This window comes from Oncorhynchus mykiss, chromosome 5 (assembly GCF_057628025.1).
Source record: "Oncorhynchus mykiss isolate SJ-2025 chromosome 5, ASM5762802v1, whole genome shotgun sequence".
NCBI lineage: Eukaryota > Metazoa > Chordata > Actinopteri > Salmoniformes > Salmonidae > Oncorhynchus > Oncorhynchus mykiss.
This window is the reverse complement of record NC_143026.1, coordinates 13066482-13085000: the sequence shown is the minus strand read 5'-3', so window position 1 is coordinate 13085000 and position 18519 is coordinate 13066482.

Genomic DNA, 18519 nt, shown 5'->3' with positions numbered 1-18519 from the left:
CATCTCCAATCCAAAGTTAAATCTAGAATTGGCTTCCTATTTCGCAACAAAGCATCCTTCACTCATGCTGCCAAACATACCCTTGTAAAACTGACCATCCTACCAATCCTCGACTTTGGCGATGTAATTTACAAAATAGCCTCCAATACCCTACTCAACAAACTGGATGCAGTCTATCACAGTGCAATCCGTTTTGTCACCAAAGCCCCATACACTACCCACCATTGCGACCTGTACGCTCTCGTTGGCTGGCCCTCGCTTCATACTCGTCGCCAAACCCACTGGCTCCATGTCATCTACAAGACCCTGCTAGGTAAAGTCCCCCCTTATCTCAGCTCGCTGGTCACCATAGCATCTCCCACCTGTAGCACACGCTCCAGCAGGTATATCTCTCTAGTCACCCCCAAAACCAATTCTTTCTTTGGCCGCCTCTCTTTCCAGTTCTCTGCTGCCAATGACTGGAACGAACTACAAAAATCTCTGAAACTGGAAACACTCATCTCCCTCACTAGCTTTAAGCACCAACTGTCAGAGCAGCTCACAGATTACTGCACCTGTACATAGCCCACATATAATTTAGCCCTATCAACTACCTCTTTCCCAACTGTATTTAATTTATTTATTTATTTTGCTCCTTTGCACCCCATTATTTTTATTTCTACTTTGCACATTCTTCCATTGCAAAACTACCATTCCAGTGTTTTACTTGCTATATTGTATTTACCTTGCCACCAAGGCCTTTTTTTGCCTTTACCTCCCTTCTCACCTCATTTGCTCACATTGTATATAGACTTGTTTATACTTTATTATTGACTGTATGTTTGTTTTACTCCATGTGTAACTCTGTGTTGTTGTATCTGTCGAACTGCTTTGCTTTATCTTGGCCAGGTCGCAATTGTAAATGAGAACTTGTTCTCAACTTGCCTACCTGGTTAAATAAAGGTAAAATAAATTTAAAAAAAAATACATTGTGCCTCAAAAGAACAGACATGGAAACAATCAAACATTCACAGCCCAGTAAGCTGTACAGCATCAGACATTCACAGCCCAGTAAGCTGTACAACATCAGACATTCACAGCCCAGTAAGCTGTACAACATCAGACATTCACAGCCCAGTAAGCTGTACAGCATCAGACATTCACAGCCCAGTAAGCTGTACAACATCAGACATTCACAGCCCAGTAAGCTGTACAGCATCACACATTCATATAGATGGGCCCAAAACAGCACAGAAGAATACCAGAAAGCAACCTGTAACCAAAATATCCAAACACTCTTAGATAACTTTCTGGATACCACATTCACTCACAGTAAAGAAGGCATCAATCTAGCAGTACAACTATATATTCAGGCAAACGGCAAAAGAAGCACAACTGAAATTGATAAAAAACAAAACAAAAAAGATCACAGATGACAACTGGTTTGATGCAGATTGTAAAATTATAAGGAAAAAACATAGAACACTATCCAAACAAAAGCACAGAGACCCAAATAATGGTGAATTACGCCTTTAAAACTCTATAAACGTACACTCAGAACCAAAAAAGCACAGTACAACAGCAAGCAGCCAACACTAATTGAGGAGTCCATAAACACAAACAACTTCTGGCAAAATTGGAAACAAATAAATAATAATCTAAACAAGAGGAATTAGCGATACAAAATGATGACATATGGACAACCCATTTAAAAAAGATATGTATTTTTTATTTTACCCCCTTTTCTCCCCAATTTCGTGGTATCCAATTGTTAGTAGTTACTATCTTGTCTCATCGCTACAACTCCCGTTCGGGCTCGGGAGAGACAAAGGTCGAAAGCCATGTGTCCTCCGAAACACAACCCAACCAAGCCGCACTGCTTCTTAACACAGCTCCATCCAACCCGGAAGCCAGCCGCACCAATGTGTCGGAGGAAACACCGTGCACCTGGCGACCTGGTTAGCGTGCACTGCGCCCGGCCTGCCACAGGAGTCGCTAGTGTGCGATGAGACAAGGATATCCCTACTGGCCAAACCCTCCCTAACCCGGACGACGCTAGGCCAATTGTGCGTTGCCCCATGGACCTCCCGGTAGCGGCCGGAACAACCCATTTTAAAACACTCTACAACACCATTCAAATTGACACAAACGCAGAACAACGCCAAAATTCATGAGAAGTTGAATGGATTAGAAAAAGCTATAAAGGACAATCAAAATCCACTGGACTCCCCAATTACTGACCAGGAGCTCTATAAGAAACTTCAGGCTCTCAAATTAAAATTTAAAAAAGTATGCAGACCTGATGGCATCCTAAATGAGATGCTCAAATTCACTAGTGCAAAATTTCAATTGGCTATAATAAAACTGTTTAATTTGATCCTGAGTGTAGGTTATTTCCCTGACATCTGGAATCAAGGACTCATAACCCCAATCTTTAAAAACGGAGACAAATTTGACCCTAACAATTACAGAGGCATTTGTGTGAACAGTAACCTGGGGAAGGTTTTCTGTAGTCTTATATATGTAGGAGTTCTAAACTTCCTTAATAAGCACAATGTCTTGAGTAAAAGCCAAATTGGATTTATACTAAAACATCGCACGACTGATCATATTTACACCCTACACATCCTGATAGATAAACATGTCCACCAAAATAATACCAAAATATACTCTTGCTATATCGACTTCCAAAAAGCATTTGATTCTATTTGGCATACAGGACTGTTCTACAAAGTTATTGAAAGTGGTTTAGGGTGTAAAACATATCCCATAATTAAATCAATGTATACTGGCAATACGTGCAGCATTAAAATTGGCAAGAAAATAACAGAATTCTTTAACCAGGGGCGGGGCCTTCGCCAGGGTTGCAATCTGAGCCCTGCACTCTTCAATATGTACATCAACAAATTGGCCACTATTCTAGAAAAATCCTCAGCCCCTGGTGTTAGTCTCCACAATACAGAAGTTAAATGCCTACTCTTCACAGATTACCTATTCCCACTGTCACCCACAGCACATGGCCTACAACAGAGCCTGGACCTGCTAGAGCAGTACTGTCAGACCTGGGCCTTGGCAGTAAACCCCCACAGCACATGGCCTACAACAGAGCCTGGACCTGCTAGAGCAGTACTGTCAGACCTGGGCCCTGGCAGTAAACCCCCACAGCACATGGCCTACAACAGAGCCTGGACCTGCTAGAGCAGTACTGCCAGACCTGGGCCTTGGCAGTAAACCCCCACAGCACATGGCCTACAACAGAGCCTGGACCTGCTAGAGTACTGCCAGACCTGGGCCTTGGCAGTAAACCCCCACAGCACATGGCCTACAACAGAGCCTGGACCTGCTAGAGCAGTACTGTCAGACCTGGGCCTTGGCAGTAAACCCCCACAGCACCTGGCCTACAACAGAGCCTGGACCTGCTAGAGTACTGCCAGACCTGGGCCTTGGCAGTAAAACCCCACAGCACATGGCCTACAACAGAGCCTGGACCTGCTAGAGTACTGCCAGACCTGGGCCTTGGCAGTAAACCCCCACAGCACATGGCCTACAACAGAGCCTGGACCTGCTAGAGCAGTACTGTCAGACCTGGGCCTTGGCAGTAAACCCCCACAGCACCTGGCCTACAGCAGAGCCTGGACCTGCTAGAGCAGTACTGTCAGACCTGGGCCCTGGCAGTAAACCCCCACAGTACATGGTCTACAGCAGAGCCGGGACCTGCTAGAGCAGTACTGCCAGACCTGGGCCCTGGCAGTAAACCCCCACAGCACATGGCCTACAACAGAGCCTGGACCTGCTAGAGCAGTACTGCCAGACCTGGGCCTTGGCAGTAAACCCCCACAGCACATGGCCTACAACAGAGCCTGGACCTGCTAGAGTACTGCCAGACCTGGGCCTTGGCAGTAAACCCCCACAGCACATGGCCTACAACAGAGCCTGGACCTGCTAGAGTACTGCCAGACCTGGGCCTTGGCAGTAAACCCCCACAGCACATGGCCTACAACAGAGCCTGGACCTGCTAGAGCAGTACTGCCAGACCTGGGCCCTGGCAGTAAACCCCCACAGCACATGGCCTACAACAGAGCCTGGACCTGCTAGAGCAGTACTGCCAGACCTGGGCCTTGGCAGTAAACCCCCACAGCACATGGCCTACAACAGAGCCTGGACCTGCTAGAGTACTGCCAGACCTGGGCCTTGGCAGTAAACCCCCACAGCACATGGCCTACAACAGAGCCTGGACCTGCTAGAGCAGTACTGCCAGACCTGGGCCTTGGCAGTAAACCCCCACAGCACATGGCCTACAACAGAGCCTGGACCTGCTAGAGTACTGCCAGACCTGGGCCTTGGCAGTAAACCCCCACAGCACATGGCCTACAACAGAGCCTGGACCTGCTAGAGCAGTACTGCCAGACCTGGGCCCTGGCAGTAAACCCCCACAGCACATGGCCTACAACAGAGCCTGGACCTGCTAGAGCAGTACTGTCAGACCTGGGCCCTGGCAGTAAACCCCCACAGCACATGGCCTACAACAGAGCCTGGACCTGCTAGAGCAGTACTGCCAGACCTGGGCCTTGGCAGTAAACCCCCACAGCACATGGCCTACAACAGAGCCTGGACCTGCTAGAGCAGTACTGTCAGACCTGGGCCTTGGCAGTAAACCCCCACAGCACATGGCCTACAACAGAGCCTGGACCTGCTAGAGCAGTACTGCCAGACCTGGGCCTTGGCAGTAAAACCCCCACAGCACATGGCCTACAACAGAGCCTGGACCTGCTAGAGCAGTACTGTCAGACCTGGGCCTTGGCAGTAAACCCCCACAGCACATGGCCTACAACAGAGCCTGGACCTGCTAGAGCAGTACTGCCAGACCTGGGCCTTGGCAGTAAAACCCCAGAAATACTAAAATAATGATTTTCCAGAGAAGATCCAGATCTCAGGGAATTAGATTAAAGTTCTCAATTGGTACAAAATACATAGAGTACTGCACAAACTACAATTACTTAGGTTTAAAAATAAGCTCAACTGGACACCTTAATGAGGCAGTGAATGAACTGAGAGAGAAAGCACGCAGGGCATTCTACACCATTAAAAAGCTCATTCAAATTCAAAATACCTATTCAAATTTGGCTACAACGAATTGAATATGTCATTGAACAAATTGCACTTTATGGCAGCGAGGTGTGGGGTCCCCTTGCAAAACAAGATTTCATCAAATGGGACAAACACTCCATTGAAACCCTGAATGCAGAGTTCTGCAAGATTCCCCTACATGTCCAGAGGAAAACTACAAACAATGCATGCAGGGCAGAATTAGGCAAATATCCACTAATAATAAAAACTCAAAAAATAGCAATGCAGTTTTGGAAACATCTAATATACAGTGACCACCTCTCATATCATTACCAAGCCCTGCAATGCCAAGAGCTGAGCAAAGAAAAGAGTCCCCCCATCCAGCTAGTCCGGGGGATGAGTTCACAAACCTGTTCTACTAACACACTGAAGCCTCAGGACCAGAACATCCAATCAATCAGAATAAACCAAATTACAACACAGTCAAAACAAAACTATATTGCTTATTGGGAAACACAAGCACAAACACAAACAAAATGCAGTACTATCTGGTCCTAAATCGACAGTACACTGTGGCTAAATATTTGACCATGGTTACTGATCAAAACCTGAGAAAAACCTTGACAAAGTACAGGCTCAGTGAGCACAACCTTGCCATTTAGAAGGGTAGACACAGGAAAACCTGGCTCCCTGTAGAGGAAAGGCTGTGCAACCACTGCACAACAGCAGAACCTGAGACGGAGCTGCATTTCCTGACAAAATGTCAAAAATATAAAACAATTAGAGAGTGTCATTTTCCCAAATTTGAAACCCTTATTCAAGGTTTCAAAGACCTCACTGATGAGAGTAGGCAACCCGTCCTGTTGGGGGAGGACGCAGAGAGCTGTGGGTTGGCAGTGCACTACATTGCTGCCTGCCATAAGTTGAGGGACAGTGTCTGACAGACCAATCAACCTGCACATGTACTCTACTGTATGCTTATTGTTATTGTTGAATGTATGGTTATTTTGACACTTGGTTATTGTTGTTACTGTTGTCCCGTTGACAATTTGATTCTCATTTTTATATTGCAAATATCCAAAAAAAGCTTTGGCAATATGTACATTGTTACATCATGCCAATAAAGCAAATTGAATTGAAATTGAATGAGAGAGAGAGAGAGAGAGAGGGAGAAGGAAAGAGAGAGAGAGAAGGAAAGATAGAGAGAGAGAGAGAGGAGAGAGAAAGAGAGAGAGAAGAGAGAGATGGAAAGAAGGAAGGAAGGAAAGAGAGAGAAGGAGTGAGAGAGAGAATGAGAGAGAGAGAATGAAGGAGAGAGAAGGAAAGAGAGAGAGAGAGAGAGAGACAGCGAGAGAGAGAGAGAGAGAGAGCGAGAGAGAGAAGGAAGGAAGGAAGGAAGGAAGGAAGGAAGGAAGGAAGGAAGGAAGGAAGGAAGGAAGGAAGGAAGGAAGGAAGGAAGGAAGGAAGGAAGGAAGGAGAGAGAGAGAAGGAGAGAGAGAGGAGAGAGAATGAGAAAGAGAGAATGAGAAAGAGAGAGGAGAGAGAGAGAGAGAAGGAAATAGAGAGAGAGAAGAAAAGAGAGAGAGAGAGAGAGAGAGAAGGAAGGAAGGAAAGATAGAAAGGGAGAGAGAGAGAGAGAGAGAGAGAGAGAGAGAGAGAGAGAGAGACGCCTTTACTATGTTGAATCACTAAACAATATGGAAAAAGAAGGAACAGCACGCCAGAAATCAGCTCAATGTAATTGAAGCATCCATAGACTCTTACCACTTCTGGGAAAATTGGAAGACACTAAACAACAACAACACAAAGAATTATCTATCCAAAACGGAGATGTTTAGGTAAACCACTTCTCCCATCTTTTTGGCTCTATAACAAAGAACAAACAGCAAAAACATATACATGATCAAATACAAATCTTAGAAACAACTATTAAAGTCTACCAGAACCCAGTGGATTCTCCAATCACATTGAATGAGCTACAGGTCAAAATAAAAACCCTCCAACCCAAAAAGGCCTGTGGTGTTGATGGTATCCTCAATGAAATGATCAAATATACAGACAACAAATTCCAATTGTCTATACTAAAACTCTTTAACATCATCCTTAGCTCTGGCATCTTCCCCAGTATTTGGAACCAAGGACTGATCACCCCAATTCACAAAAGTGGAGACAAATTTGACCCCAATAACTAACGTGGGAAATGCGTCAACAGCAACCCTGGGAAAATCCTCTTCATTATCATTTACAGCAGACCCGTACATTTCCTCAGTGAAAACAATGTACTGAGCAAATGTCAAATTGTCTTTTTACCAAATTACTGTACAACAGACCACGTATTCACCCTGCACACCCTAATTGACAAACAAACAAACCAAAACAAAGGCAAAGTCTTCTCATGCCTTGTTGATTTCAAAAAAGCCTTCGACTCAATTTAACATGAGGATCTGCTATACAAATTGATGGAAAGTGGTGTTGGGGGAAAAACATATGACATTATAAAATCCATGTACACAAACAACAAGTGTGCTGTTAAAATAGGCAAAAAAAATCACTAATATCTTCCCACAGGGCCGTGGGGTGAGACAGGGATGCAGCTTAAGCCCCACCCTCTTCAACATATATATCAACGAATTGGCGCAGGCACTAGAAAAGTCTGCAGCACCCGGCCTCACCCTACTAGAATCTGAAGTCAAATGTCTACTGTTTGTTGATGATCTGGTGCTTCTGTCACCAACCAAGGAGGGCCTACAGCAACACCTATATGTTGTGCACAGATTCTGCCAGACCTGGGCCCTGACAGTAAATCTTAGTAAGACCAAAATAATGGTGTTCCAAAAAAGGTCCAGTTGCCAGGACCGCAAATACAAATTCCATCTAGACACTGTTGCCCTAGAAAACTATACATACCTTGGCCAAAACATCAGCGCCACAGGTAACATCCACAAAGCTGTGAACGATCTGAGAGACAAGTCAAGAAGGGCATTCTATGCCATCAAAAGGAACAAAATTCAACATACCATCTAGCTAAAAATACTTGAATCAGTTATAGAACCCATTGCCCTTTATGGTTGTGAGGTCTGGGGTCCGCTCACCAACAAAAAAAAATCACAAAATGGGACAAACACCAAATTGAGACTCTGCATGCAGAATTCTGCAAAAAAATCCTCCGTGTACAACGTAGAACACCAAACAATGCATGCAGAGCAGAATTAGGCCGATACCCGCTCAAAATTCCGAAAAGAGCTGTTAAATTCTACAACCACCTAAAAGGAAGCGATTCCCAAACCTTCCATAACAAAGCCATAATGTACAGAGAGATGAACCTGGAGAAGAGTCCCCTAAGCAAGCTCGTCTTGGGTCTCTGTTCACAAACACAAACACACCCCACAGAACCCCAGGACAGCAACACAATTAGACCCAACCAAATAATGAGAAAACAAAAAGAGAATTACTTGACACATTGGAAAGAATTAACAAAAAAACAGAGAAAACTAGAATGCTATTTGGCCCTAAACAGAGAGTACACAGCGGCAGAATATGTGCACACTGCCCATAAAATGAGGTGGGAACTGAGCTGCACTTCCTAACCTCCTGCCCAATGTATGACCATATTAGTGACACATATTTCCCTCAGATTACACAGATCTACAAAAAATTTGAAAACAAACCTGATTTTGATAAACTCCCATATCTACTGGGTGAAATACCACAGTGTGCCATCACAGCTACAATATTTTTGACCTGTTGCCACAAGAAAAGGTCAATCAGTGAAGAACAAACACCATACAACCCATATTTATGTTTATTTGTTTTCCCTTTTGTACTTTAACCATTTGTACATCATTACAACACTGTACATAGCCATAATATGACATTTGTAATGTCTTTATTCTTTTGAAACTTCTGTGAGTAATGTTTACTATTAATTTTTATTGTTTATTTCACTTTTGTATATTTTCTACCTCACTTGCTTTGGCAATGTTAACATATGTTTCCCATGCCAATAAAGCCCCTTGAATTACATTGAATTGAATTGAGAGAGTGAGAGAGAGCATGGCCACAGCAATTAAAAATCCTCGACCAATTGACTGTGCTCATGGAGTACGGGAGGGAGGGGGTGGAGCTGGGGCCTTGAGTGTAATGCCTAATGAAAAAATGAGGGTGTATGCAGATTGAAGGGCCGCGGCTGAGGCCATTAACTGGCCATTTATGGGCGATTAGGACTCTGAGCCCCCGAGGTTTCCCCTAACCCCTGGGTTCCTTAATTAGAGACCCCAAGGACACAGACACACACACACACACACACACACACACACACACACACACACACACACACACACACACACACACACACACACACACACACACACACACACACACACACAGATGTGTTCCAGCTTCCAACTCAGAAACACAAACACGTACAGCCTAGACCAGGGGACGAAATGAGAATGATAAATCGTTTTTTGACACGCGGCCCTCCTGTCACATCGATGACAATGTCGAGGCGGGGACAAGTGATCTCAGCAGCCCTCCTCGAGTGGGACTGACCTCTAGGAGGAGACAGCAGTGTCTCGTTAATGGCAATTAGGCCTAATTAATAATTATGTGAGCTGGCCATTCCTGTAGGCGATTTAGGGAACACACCCTATTATGGAGTGAGCTTATACCTACGCAGCTAGTAGGGTACTGGTCTGGTCTGATACCTACACAGCTAGTAGTGTACTGGTCTGGTCTGATACCTACACAGCTAGTAGTGTACTGGTCTGGTCTGATACCTACACAGCTAGTAGTGTACTGGTCTGGTCTGATACCTACCCAGCTAGTAGTGTACTGGTCTGGTCTGATACCTACACAGCTAGTAGTGTACTGTTCTGGTCTGATACCTACACAGCTAGTAGTGTACTGGTCTGGTCTGATACCTACACAGCTAGTACTGTACTGGTCTGGTCTGATACCTACACAGCTAGTAGTGTACTGGTCTGGTCTGATACCTACACAGCCATGTAGGGCACTGGTCTGGTCTGATACCTACACAGCTAGTACTGTACTGGTCTGGTCTGATACCTACACAGCTAGTAGTGTACTGGTCTGGTCTGATACCTACCCAGCTAGTAGTGTACTGGTCTGGTCTGATACCCACACAGCTAGTAGTGTACTGGTCTGGTCTGATACCTACACAGTTAGTAGTGTACTGGTCTGGTCTGATACCTAAACAGCTAGTAGTGTACTGGTCTGGTCTGATACCTACACAGCTAGTAGTGTACTGGTCTGATCTGATACCTACACAGCCATGTAGGGCACTGGTCTGGTCTGATACCTACACAGCTAGTAGTGTGCTGGTCTGGTCTGATACCTACATAGCTAGTAGTGTACTGGTCTGGTCTGATACCTACACAGCTAGTAGTGTACTGGTCTGGTCTGATACCTACCCAGCTAGTAGTGTACTGGTCTGGTCTGATACCTACACAGCTAGTAATGTACTGGTCTGGTCTGATACCTACACAGCTAGTTGTGTACTGGTCTGGTCTGATACCTACACAGCCATGTAGGGCACTGGTCTGGTCTGATACCCACACAGCTAGTACTGTACTGGTCTGGTCTGATACCTACACAGCTAGTAGTGTACTGGTCTGGTCTGATACCTACCCAGCTAGTAGTGTACTGGTCTGGTCTGATACCCACACAGCTAGTAGTGTACTGGTCTGATCTGATACCTACACAGCTAGTAGTGTACTGGTCTGGTCTGATACCTACACGGCTAGTAGTGTACTGGTCTGGTCTGATACCCACACAGCTAGTAGTGTACTGGTCTGATCTGATACCTACACAGCCATGTAGGGCACTGGTCTGGTCTGATACCCACACAGCTAGTAGTGTACTGGTCTGGTCTGATACCTACACGGCTAGTAGTGTACTGGTCTGGTCTGATACCTACCCAGCTAGTAGTGTACTGGTCTGGTCTGATACCCACACAGCTAGTAGTGTACTGGTCTGATCTGATACCTACACAGCTAGTAGTGTACTGGTCTGGTCTGGTCTGATACCTACACGGCTAGTAGTGTACTGGTCTGGTCTGATACCCACACAGCTAGTAGTGTACTGGTCTGATCTGATACCTACACAGCCATGTAGGGCACTGGTCTGGTCTGATACCCACACAGCTAGTAGTGTACTGGTCTGGTCTGATACCTACACGGCTAGTAGTGTACTGGTCTGGTCTGATACCTACACAGCTAGTAGTGTACTGGTCTGGTCTGATACCTACACAGCCATGTAGGGCACTGGTCTGGTCTGATACCTACACAGCTAGTAGTGTACTGGTCTGGTCTGATACCTACACAGCTAGTTGTGTGCTGGTCTGGTCTGATACCTACACATCTAGTAGTGTACTGGTCTGGTATGATACCTACCCAGCTGGTAGTGTACTGGTCTGGTCTGATACCTACACAGCTAGTAGTGTACTGGTCTGGTCTGATACCTACCCAGCTAGTAGTGTACTGGTCTGGTCTGATACCTACACAGCTAGTAGTGTACTGGTCTGGTCTGATACCTACCCAGCTAGTAGTGTACTGGTCTGGTCTGATACCTACACAGCTAGTAGTGTACTGGTCTGGTCTGATACCTACACAGCCATGTAGGGCACTGGTCTGGTATGATACCTACCCAGCTGGTAGTGTACTGGTCTGGTCTGATACCCACACAGCTAGTAGTGTACTGGTCTGGTCTGATACCTACCCAGCTAGTAGTGTACTAGTCTGGTCTGATACCTACACATCTAGTGGTGTACTGGTCTGGTAACTTTTCGATTCTTGCACAGGTACATGCTAATAGAATGTCCGCTATAGTTCTTTCTTTCTCTGCCTCGATCTTGTTTGCTTATGATTTTTTTTGTCCATTAACAATACAGTTTATGGAATCCCATTGCTATTGATATAGTATTGTGTGTTTTGCTAACATATTAGAATCCTTTCTACATTCAAACCTTCCTGCAATACGCACTGTTTTGAGAAGTGCACTAACTGTACGGCTCTATCTAAGTATGTACAGAGGTTTTGTGCTTTCCCGTTCTCTTCTACCATTCCCTCCCTTCACTCATTAGTGACATTTGATGTATTAGTGTTGGGCTATAGCAAACATGTGCCATGGCGGAGTTGGGAAACACTTCTCTGGAAAGTCTTGTCTGGCATAATAGTATAGCATCCATGGCTGCAGGCAGTGGAGCAGGGTTTGGGCTGTGTTGAGATGACCTCTACTGGTCTACTGGGTGAATGACATCACCAAAGCCAGGGTCCATATCCATGAAGCCTTTCTGAGTAGATGTGCTGATCTAGAATCAGTTTCACCTTTTATATCATATTGAATAAGATCAAATGGACAGGTTGGGATCCTACATCAGATCTCCTACTCACATGCTTCGTGGAATAGGGGTTAGATGTTTAGCTAGCATTTCTCATGCACAGTTAAATAAAGGTCAAATAAATGTTTACAAATTAACTGTGAAATACACCATAAGACAACTGTTTCTGTAAATTTCCACAGAACAGGAGAAACAAAGCATTTATAGGAATCAAATCAGATGCAAACTACAAAAAATATAATTTTCATTCACATTTCTTGTAATGGCAGTTGAGTTGATACATAAAGTACAATTTGAATCTGGACTTTCTGCCCAACTTCCTGGTTAATGGGGACACTTCTTGCTGTACTTCCTGGCCACTGGTCACTTCTAGTAATTGTATTTCTATATATAACATCACGAAATACCATCACAAGAATCATATAAAGGACACTTAACTAGTCCTTGTTAAAATTAAATATGAGTTTGGCACATTCTTAATATCTGAAAATGGGAGCAATATCTGCCAAGCCAAGAACATAAATGGACATTAATCAACACTAATATCAGTTATGACATTATTCCATTATCCCTGTGTCAGTACCGAACCAGACACCATACCTTTATGACACATAAAGCCAAATCCTCAGCCTAACGTATTATCGATTGGTCCAACCCTCCAACCAACCGTACCTTTACCCTGTTACAACAAACACAGTGATAGGCTATTCATCTAGCTCACGTCTCCGGGGATGACCATGTATATTAGAAAGGTTGCAATCAAAGGAGAGGCCAATTATTTTGGTGTGTGGGATGAGGTGTGTGTGTGCGTGTGTCTGTGTGTGTTCGAGAGGGCTAACTGATTTCCACAGGGTTCCTTCAGAGGATAGTAGCAGTTTATCAGGAGCTTGTTGGCCCATTATAAGTCAATTGAACTGGTGACACATGAACTTCACAGTATGCAAGCTTTAAAGGCCATAGGTATACAGTTGAAGTCGAAGTTTACATACACTTAGGTTGGAGTCATTAAAACTCGTTTTTCAACCACTCCACAAATGTCTTGTTAACAATCTATAGTTTTGGCGAGTCGGTTAAGACATCTACTTTGTGCAAGACAAGTAATTTTTCCAACAATTGTTTACAGACAGATTATTTCCCTAATAATTCCCTGTATCGCAATTCCAGTGGGTCAGAAGTTTACATACACTAAGTTGAATGTGCCTTTAAACAGCTTGGAAAATTCCAGAAAATGATGTCATGGCTTTAGAAGCTTCTGATAGGCTAATTGACATCATTTGAGTGAATTGGAGGTGTACCTGTGGCTGTATTTCAAAGCATACATTCAAACTCAGTATCTCTTTGCTTGACATCATGGGAAAATCAAAAGAAATCCGCCAAGACTGCAGAAAAAAAGACCTCCACAAGTCTGGTTCATCCTTGGGAGCAATTTCCAATTGCCTGAAGGTACGACATTCATCTGTACAAACAATAGTGTGCAAGTATAAACACCATGGGACCACACAGCCGTCATACCGCTCAGGAAGGAGACGCTTTCTGTCTCCTAGAGATGAACGTACTTTGGTGCGAAAAGTGCAAATCAATCCCAGAGCAACAGCAAAGGACCTTGTGAAGATGCTTGAGGAAACAGGTACAAAAGTATCTATATCCACAGTAAAACGAGTCCTATATCGGTATAACCTGAAAGGCCGCTCAGTAAGGAAGAAACCAGTGCTCCAAAACCGCCATAAAAAAGCCAGACTACGGTTTGCAACTGCACATGGGGGACAAAGATCGTACTTTTGGAGAAATGTCCTCTGGTCTGATGAAACAAAAATAGAACTGTTTGGCCATAATGACCATTGTTTTGTTTGGAGGAAAAAGGGTGAGACTTGCAAGCCGAAGAACACCATCCCAACCGTGAAGCACGGGGGTGGCAGCATCATGTTGTGGGGGTGCTTTGCTGCAGGAGGGACTGGTGCACTTCACAAAATAGATGGCATCATGAGGTAGGACAATTATGTGGATATATTGAAGCAATATCTCAAGACATCTGTCAGGAAGTTGAAGCTTGGTCGCAAATGGGTCTTGCAAATGGACAATGACCCCAAGCATACTTCCAAAGTTGTGGCAAAATGGCTTACAGACAACAAAGTCAAGGTATTGGAGTGGCCATCACAAATCCCTGACCTCAGTCCTATAGAAAATGTGTAGTCAGAACTCAAAAAGTGTGTGCGAGCAAGGAGGCCTACAAACCTGACTCAGTTACACAAGCTCTGTCAGGAGGAATGGGCCAAAATTCACCCAATTTATTGTGGGACGCTTGTGGAAGGCTACCCGAAACGTTTGACCCAAGTTAAACAATTTAAACGCAATGCTACCAAATACTAATTGAGTGTATGTAAACTTCTGACCCACTGGGAATGTGATGAAAGAAATAAAAGCTGAAATAAATTATTCTCTCTACTATTATTCTGACATTTCACATTCTTAAAATAAAGTGTTGATCCTAACTGACCTAAGACAGGGATTTTTACTAGGATTAAACGTCAGGAATTGTGAAAAACTGAGTTGAAATGTATTTGGCTAAGGTGTATGTAAACTAAGGTGTACAGTTGAAGTCGGAAGTTTACATACACCTTAGCCAAATACACACAATAGGTCTCTCTCTCTCTCGCTCTCTCTCTCTCTCTCTCTCACAGTTTCAAAGGAATGTAAAGATTAAACACAGCGTGTTGTTCAAGGTTAAACACAACGTGTTGTAAAGGTTAAACACAGCGTGTTGTAAAGGTTTAACACAGCATGTTGATCAGGTTAAACACAGCGTGTTGTAAAGGTTAAACACAGCGTGTTGTAAAGGTTAAACACAGCGTGTTGTAAAGGTTAAACACAGCGTGTTGATCAGGTTAAACACAGTGTGTTGATCAGGTTAAACACAGCGCGTTGTAAAGGTTAAACACAGCGCGTTGTAAAGGTTAAACACAGCGTGTTGTAAAGGTTAAACACAGCGTGTTGATCAGGTTAAACACAGTGTGTTGATCAGGTTAAACACAGCGCGTTGTAAAGGTTAAACACAGCGCGTTGTAAAGGTTAAACACAGCGTGTTGTAAAGGTTAAACACAGTGTGTTGATCAGGTTAAACACAGCATGTTGTAAAGGTTAAACACAGCATGTTGTAAAGGTTAAACACAGCATGTTGTCCAGGTTAAACACAGCGTGTTGATCAGGTTAAACACAGCATGTTGTAAAGGTTAAACACAGCATGTTGATCAGATTAAACACAGCATGTTGATCAGATTAAACACAGCATGTTGTAAAGGTTAAACACAGCATGTTGTAAAGGTTAAACACAGCGTGTTGTAAAGGTTATTCACAGCGTGTTGTAAAGGTTAAACACAGCATGTTGTCCAGGTTATTCACAGCATGTTGATCAGGTTAAACACAGCATGTTGATCAGGTTAAACACAGCATGTTGATCAGATTAAACACAGCATGTTGATCAGGTTAAACACAGCATGTTGATCAGGTTAAACACAGCATGTTGTCCAGGTTATTCACAGCGTGTTGATCAGATTAAACACAGCATGTTGATCAGATTAAACACAGCGTGTTGATCAGATTAAACACAGCATGTTGATCAGGTTAAACACAGCATGTTGATCAGGTTAAACACAGCATGTTGATCAGGTTAAACACAGCATGTTGATCAGGTTAAACACAGCATGTTGATCAGGTTAAACACAGCATGTTGATCAGGTTAAACACAGCATGTTGATCAGGTTAAACACAGCATGTTGATCAGGTTAAACACAGCATGTTGATCAGGTTAAACACCGCATGTTGATCAGGTTAAACACAGCATGTTGATCAGGTTAAACACAGCATGTTGATCAGGTTAAACACAGCATGTTGATCAGGTTAAACACAGCATGTTGATCAGGTTAAACACAGCATGTTGATCAGGTTAAACACAGCATGTTGTAAAGGTTAAACACAGCGTGTTGTAAAGGTTATTCACAGCGTGTTGTAAAGGTTAAACACAGCATGTTGATCAGGTTAAACACAGCATGTTGATCAGATTAAACACAGCGTGTTGACCAGGTTAAACACAGCATGTTGATCAGGTTAAACACAGCATGTTGATCAGGTTAAACACAGCATGTTGTAAAGGTTAAACACAGCGTGTTGTAAAGGTTATTCACAGCGTGTTGATCAGGTTAAACACAGTGTGTTGATCAGGTTAAACACAGCATGTTGTAAAGGTTAAACACAGCATGTTGTAAAGGTTAAACACAGCATGTTGTCCAGGTTATTCACAGCATGTTGATCAGGTTAAACACAGCGTGTTGATCAGGTTAAACACAGCATGTTGATCAGGTTAAACACAGCATGTTGTAAAGGTTAAACACAGCATGTTGATCAGGTTCAACACAGCATGTTGATCAGGTTAAACACAGCATGTTGTAAAGGTTAAACACAGCGTGTTGTAAAGGTTATTCACAGCGTGTTGATCAGGTTAAACACAGCATGTTTATCAGGTTCAACACAGCATGTTGATCAGGTTCAACACTGCATGTTGATCAGATAAAACACAGCATGTTGTAAAGGTTAAACACAGCATGTTGTAAAGGTTAAACACAGCTTGTTGATCAGGTTAAACACAGCATGTTGATCAGGTTCAACACAGCATGTTGATCAGATTAAACACAGCATGTTGATCAGGTTAAACATAGCATGTTGATCAGGTTCAACACAGCATGTTGTAAAGGTTAAACACAGCGTGTTCTAAAGGTTATTCACAGCGTGTTGATCAGGTTAAACACAGCATGTTGATCAGGTTCAACACAGCATGTTGATCAGGTTCAACACAGCATGTTGATCAGGTTAAACACAGCATGTTGTAAAGGTTAAACACAGCATGTTGTAAAGGTTAAACACAGCATGTTGATCAGGTTCAACACAGCATGTTGATCAGATAAAACACAGCGTGTTGATCAGGTTAAACACAGCGTGTTGTAAAGGTTAAACAGAGTGTGTTGATCAGGTTAAACAGCGTGTTGATCAGGTTAAACACAGCGTATTGTAAAGTTTGAAATCCTGGCCAATGGTGTGCCTATGACATGTACACACACACGTGCTGTCTCGTGCTTTATAGGGTCTTTATAGGGACCTCCTTGGATCCCACATGGAGACCTCCCTGTACAACAACTGTGTAGCGGACACTCAATTACACCCCTCTCTCTCTGCCCCACCTTCTTTAGTCATCCACCTCCTTTTCCTTGTTGTTTTGTTTATCTGACGTCTTGCTCTTGACACTTCTCCCTCTGTCTCCCTCCCTCTCTATTTCTGTCTCGCTCCCTCTCTCCTCAGCCATTTCTCCCTCTGTCTCTCTCTCACTCTTTTTCCACTCTCTCTCCCTCTCCTTCTCTTTCCCCTCTCTCTCATTCCCTTGGCTGCCTCCTCTCTCTCTCTCTCTCTCTCTCTCACTTTCTCTCCCTCACTCTCTCCCAAACACAGCCATCCACACACCCTTTTAGGAATGTCTCTCTAACTTTCTGTCTTGCCTCTCGTTCCCCTGTACTCCCTTTATCTCTGTCTGCCCTTTTTCTGCTCTCTCTCTCTCTCTCTCTCTCCCTCTCCCTCTCTTACCCTCTCTCTCTCAAACCCTTGGTTGATTAATCTCTCTCTCTCTTTCTCTCTCTCCCTCTCTTTCCCTCTCTCTCAAACCCTTAGTTGACTCATCTCTCTCTCTGTCTTTCTCTCTTTCCCTCTCTCTCAAACCCTTGGTTGACTCACCTCCCTCCCTCCCTCCCTCCCTCCCTCCCTCCCTCCCTCCCTCCCTCCCTCCCTCCCTCCCTCCCTCCCTCCCTCCCTCCCTCTCTTTCCCTCTCTCTCAAACTCTTGGTTGACTCATCTTTCTCTCTCTCTTTCTCACATGGTCTCTTTCTCTTTCTCTCTCTCTGACTTTCTCTCTATCGCTCTCTCACTTTATCTCTCTCTCCTGGGCTGTCTCCCCTCTCACCACAAAGCTTGGGAGCTGACTCCCCCTTCAGTCCTGTCACTCACTCAGGTGAAGGGGGTGCTCTGAAAGGGGACCTATAGTAGCTCCATCGAGCCCTCCATGCTCCAGGCTCTTT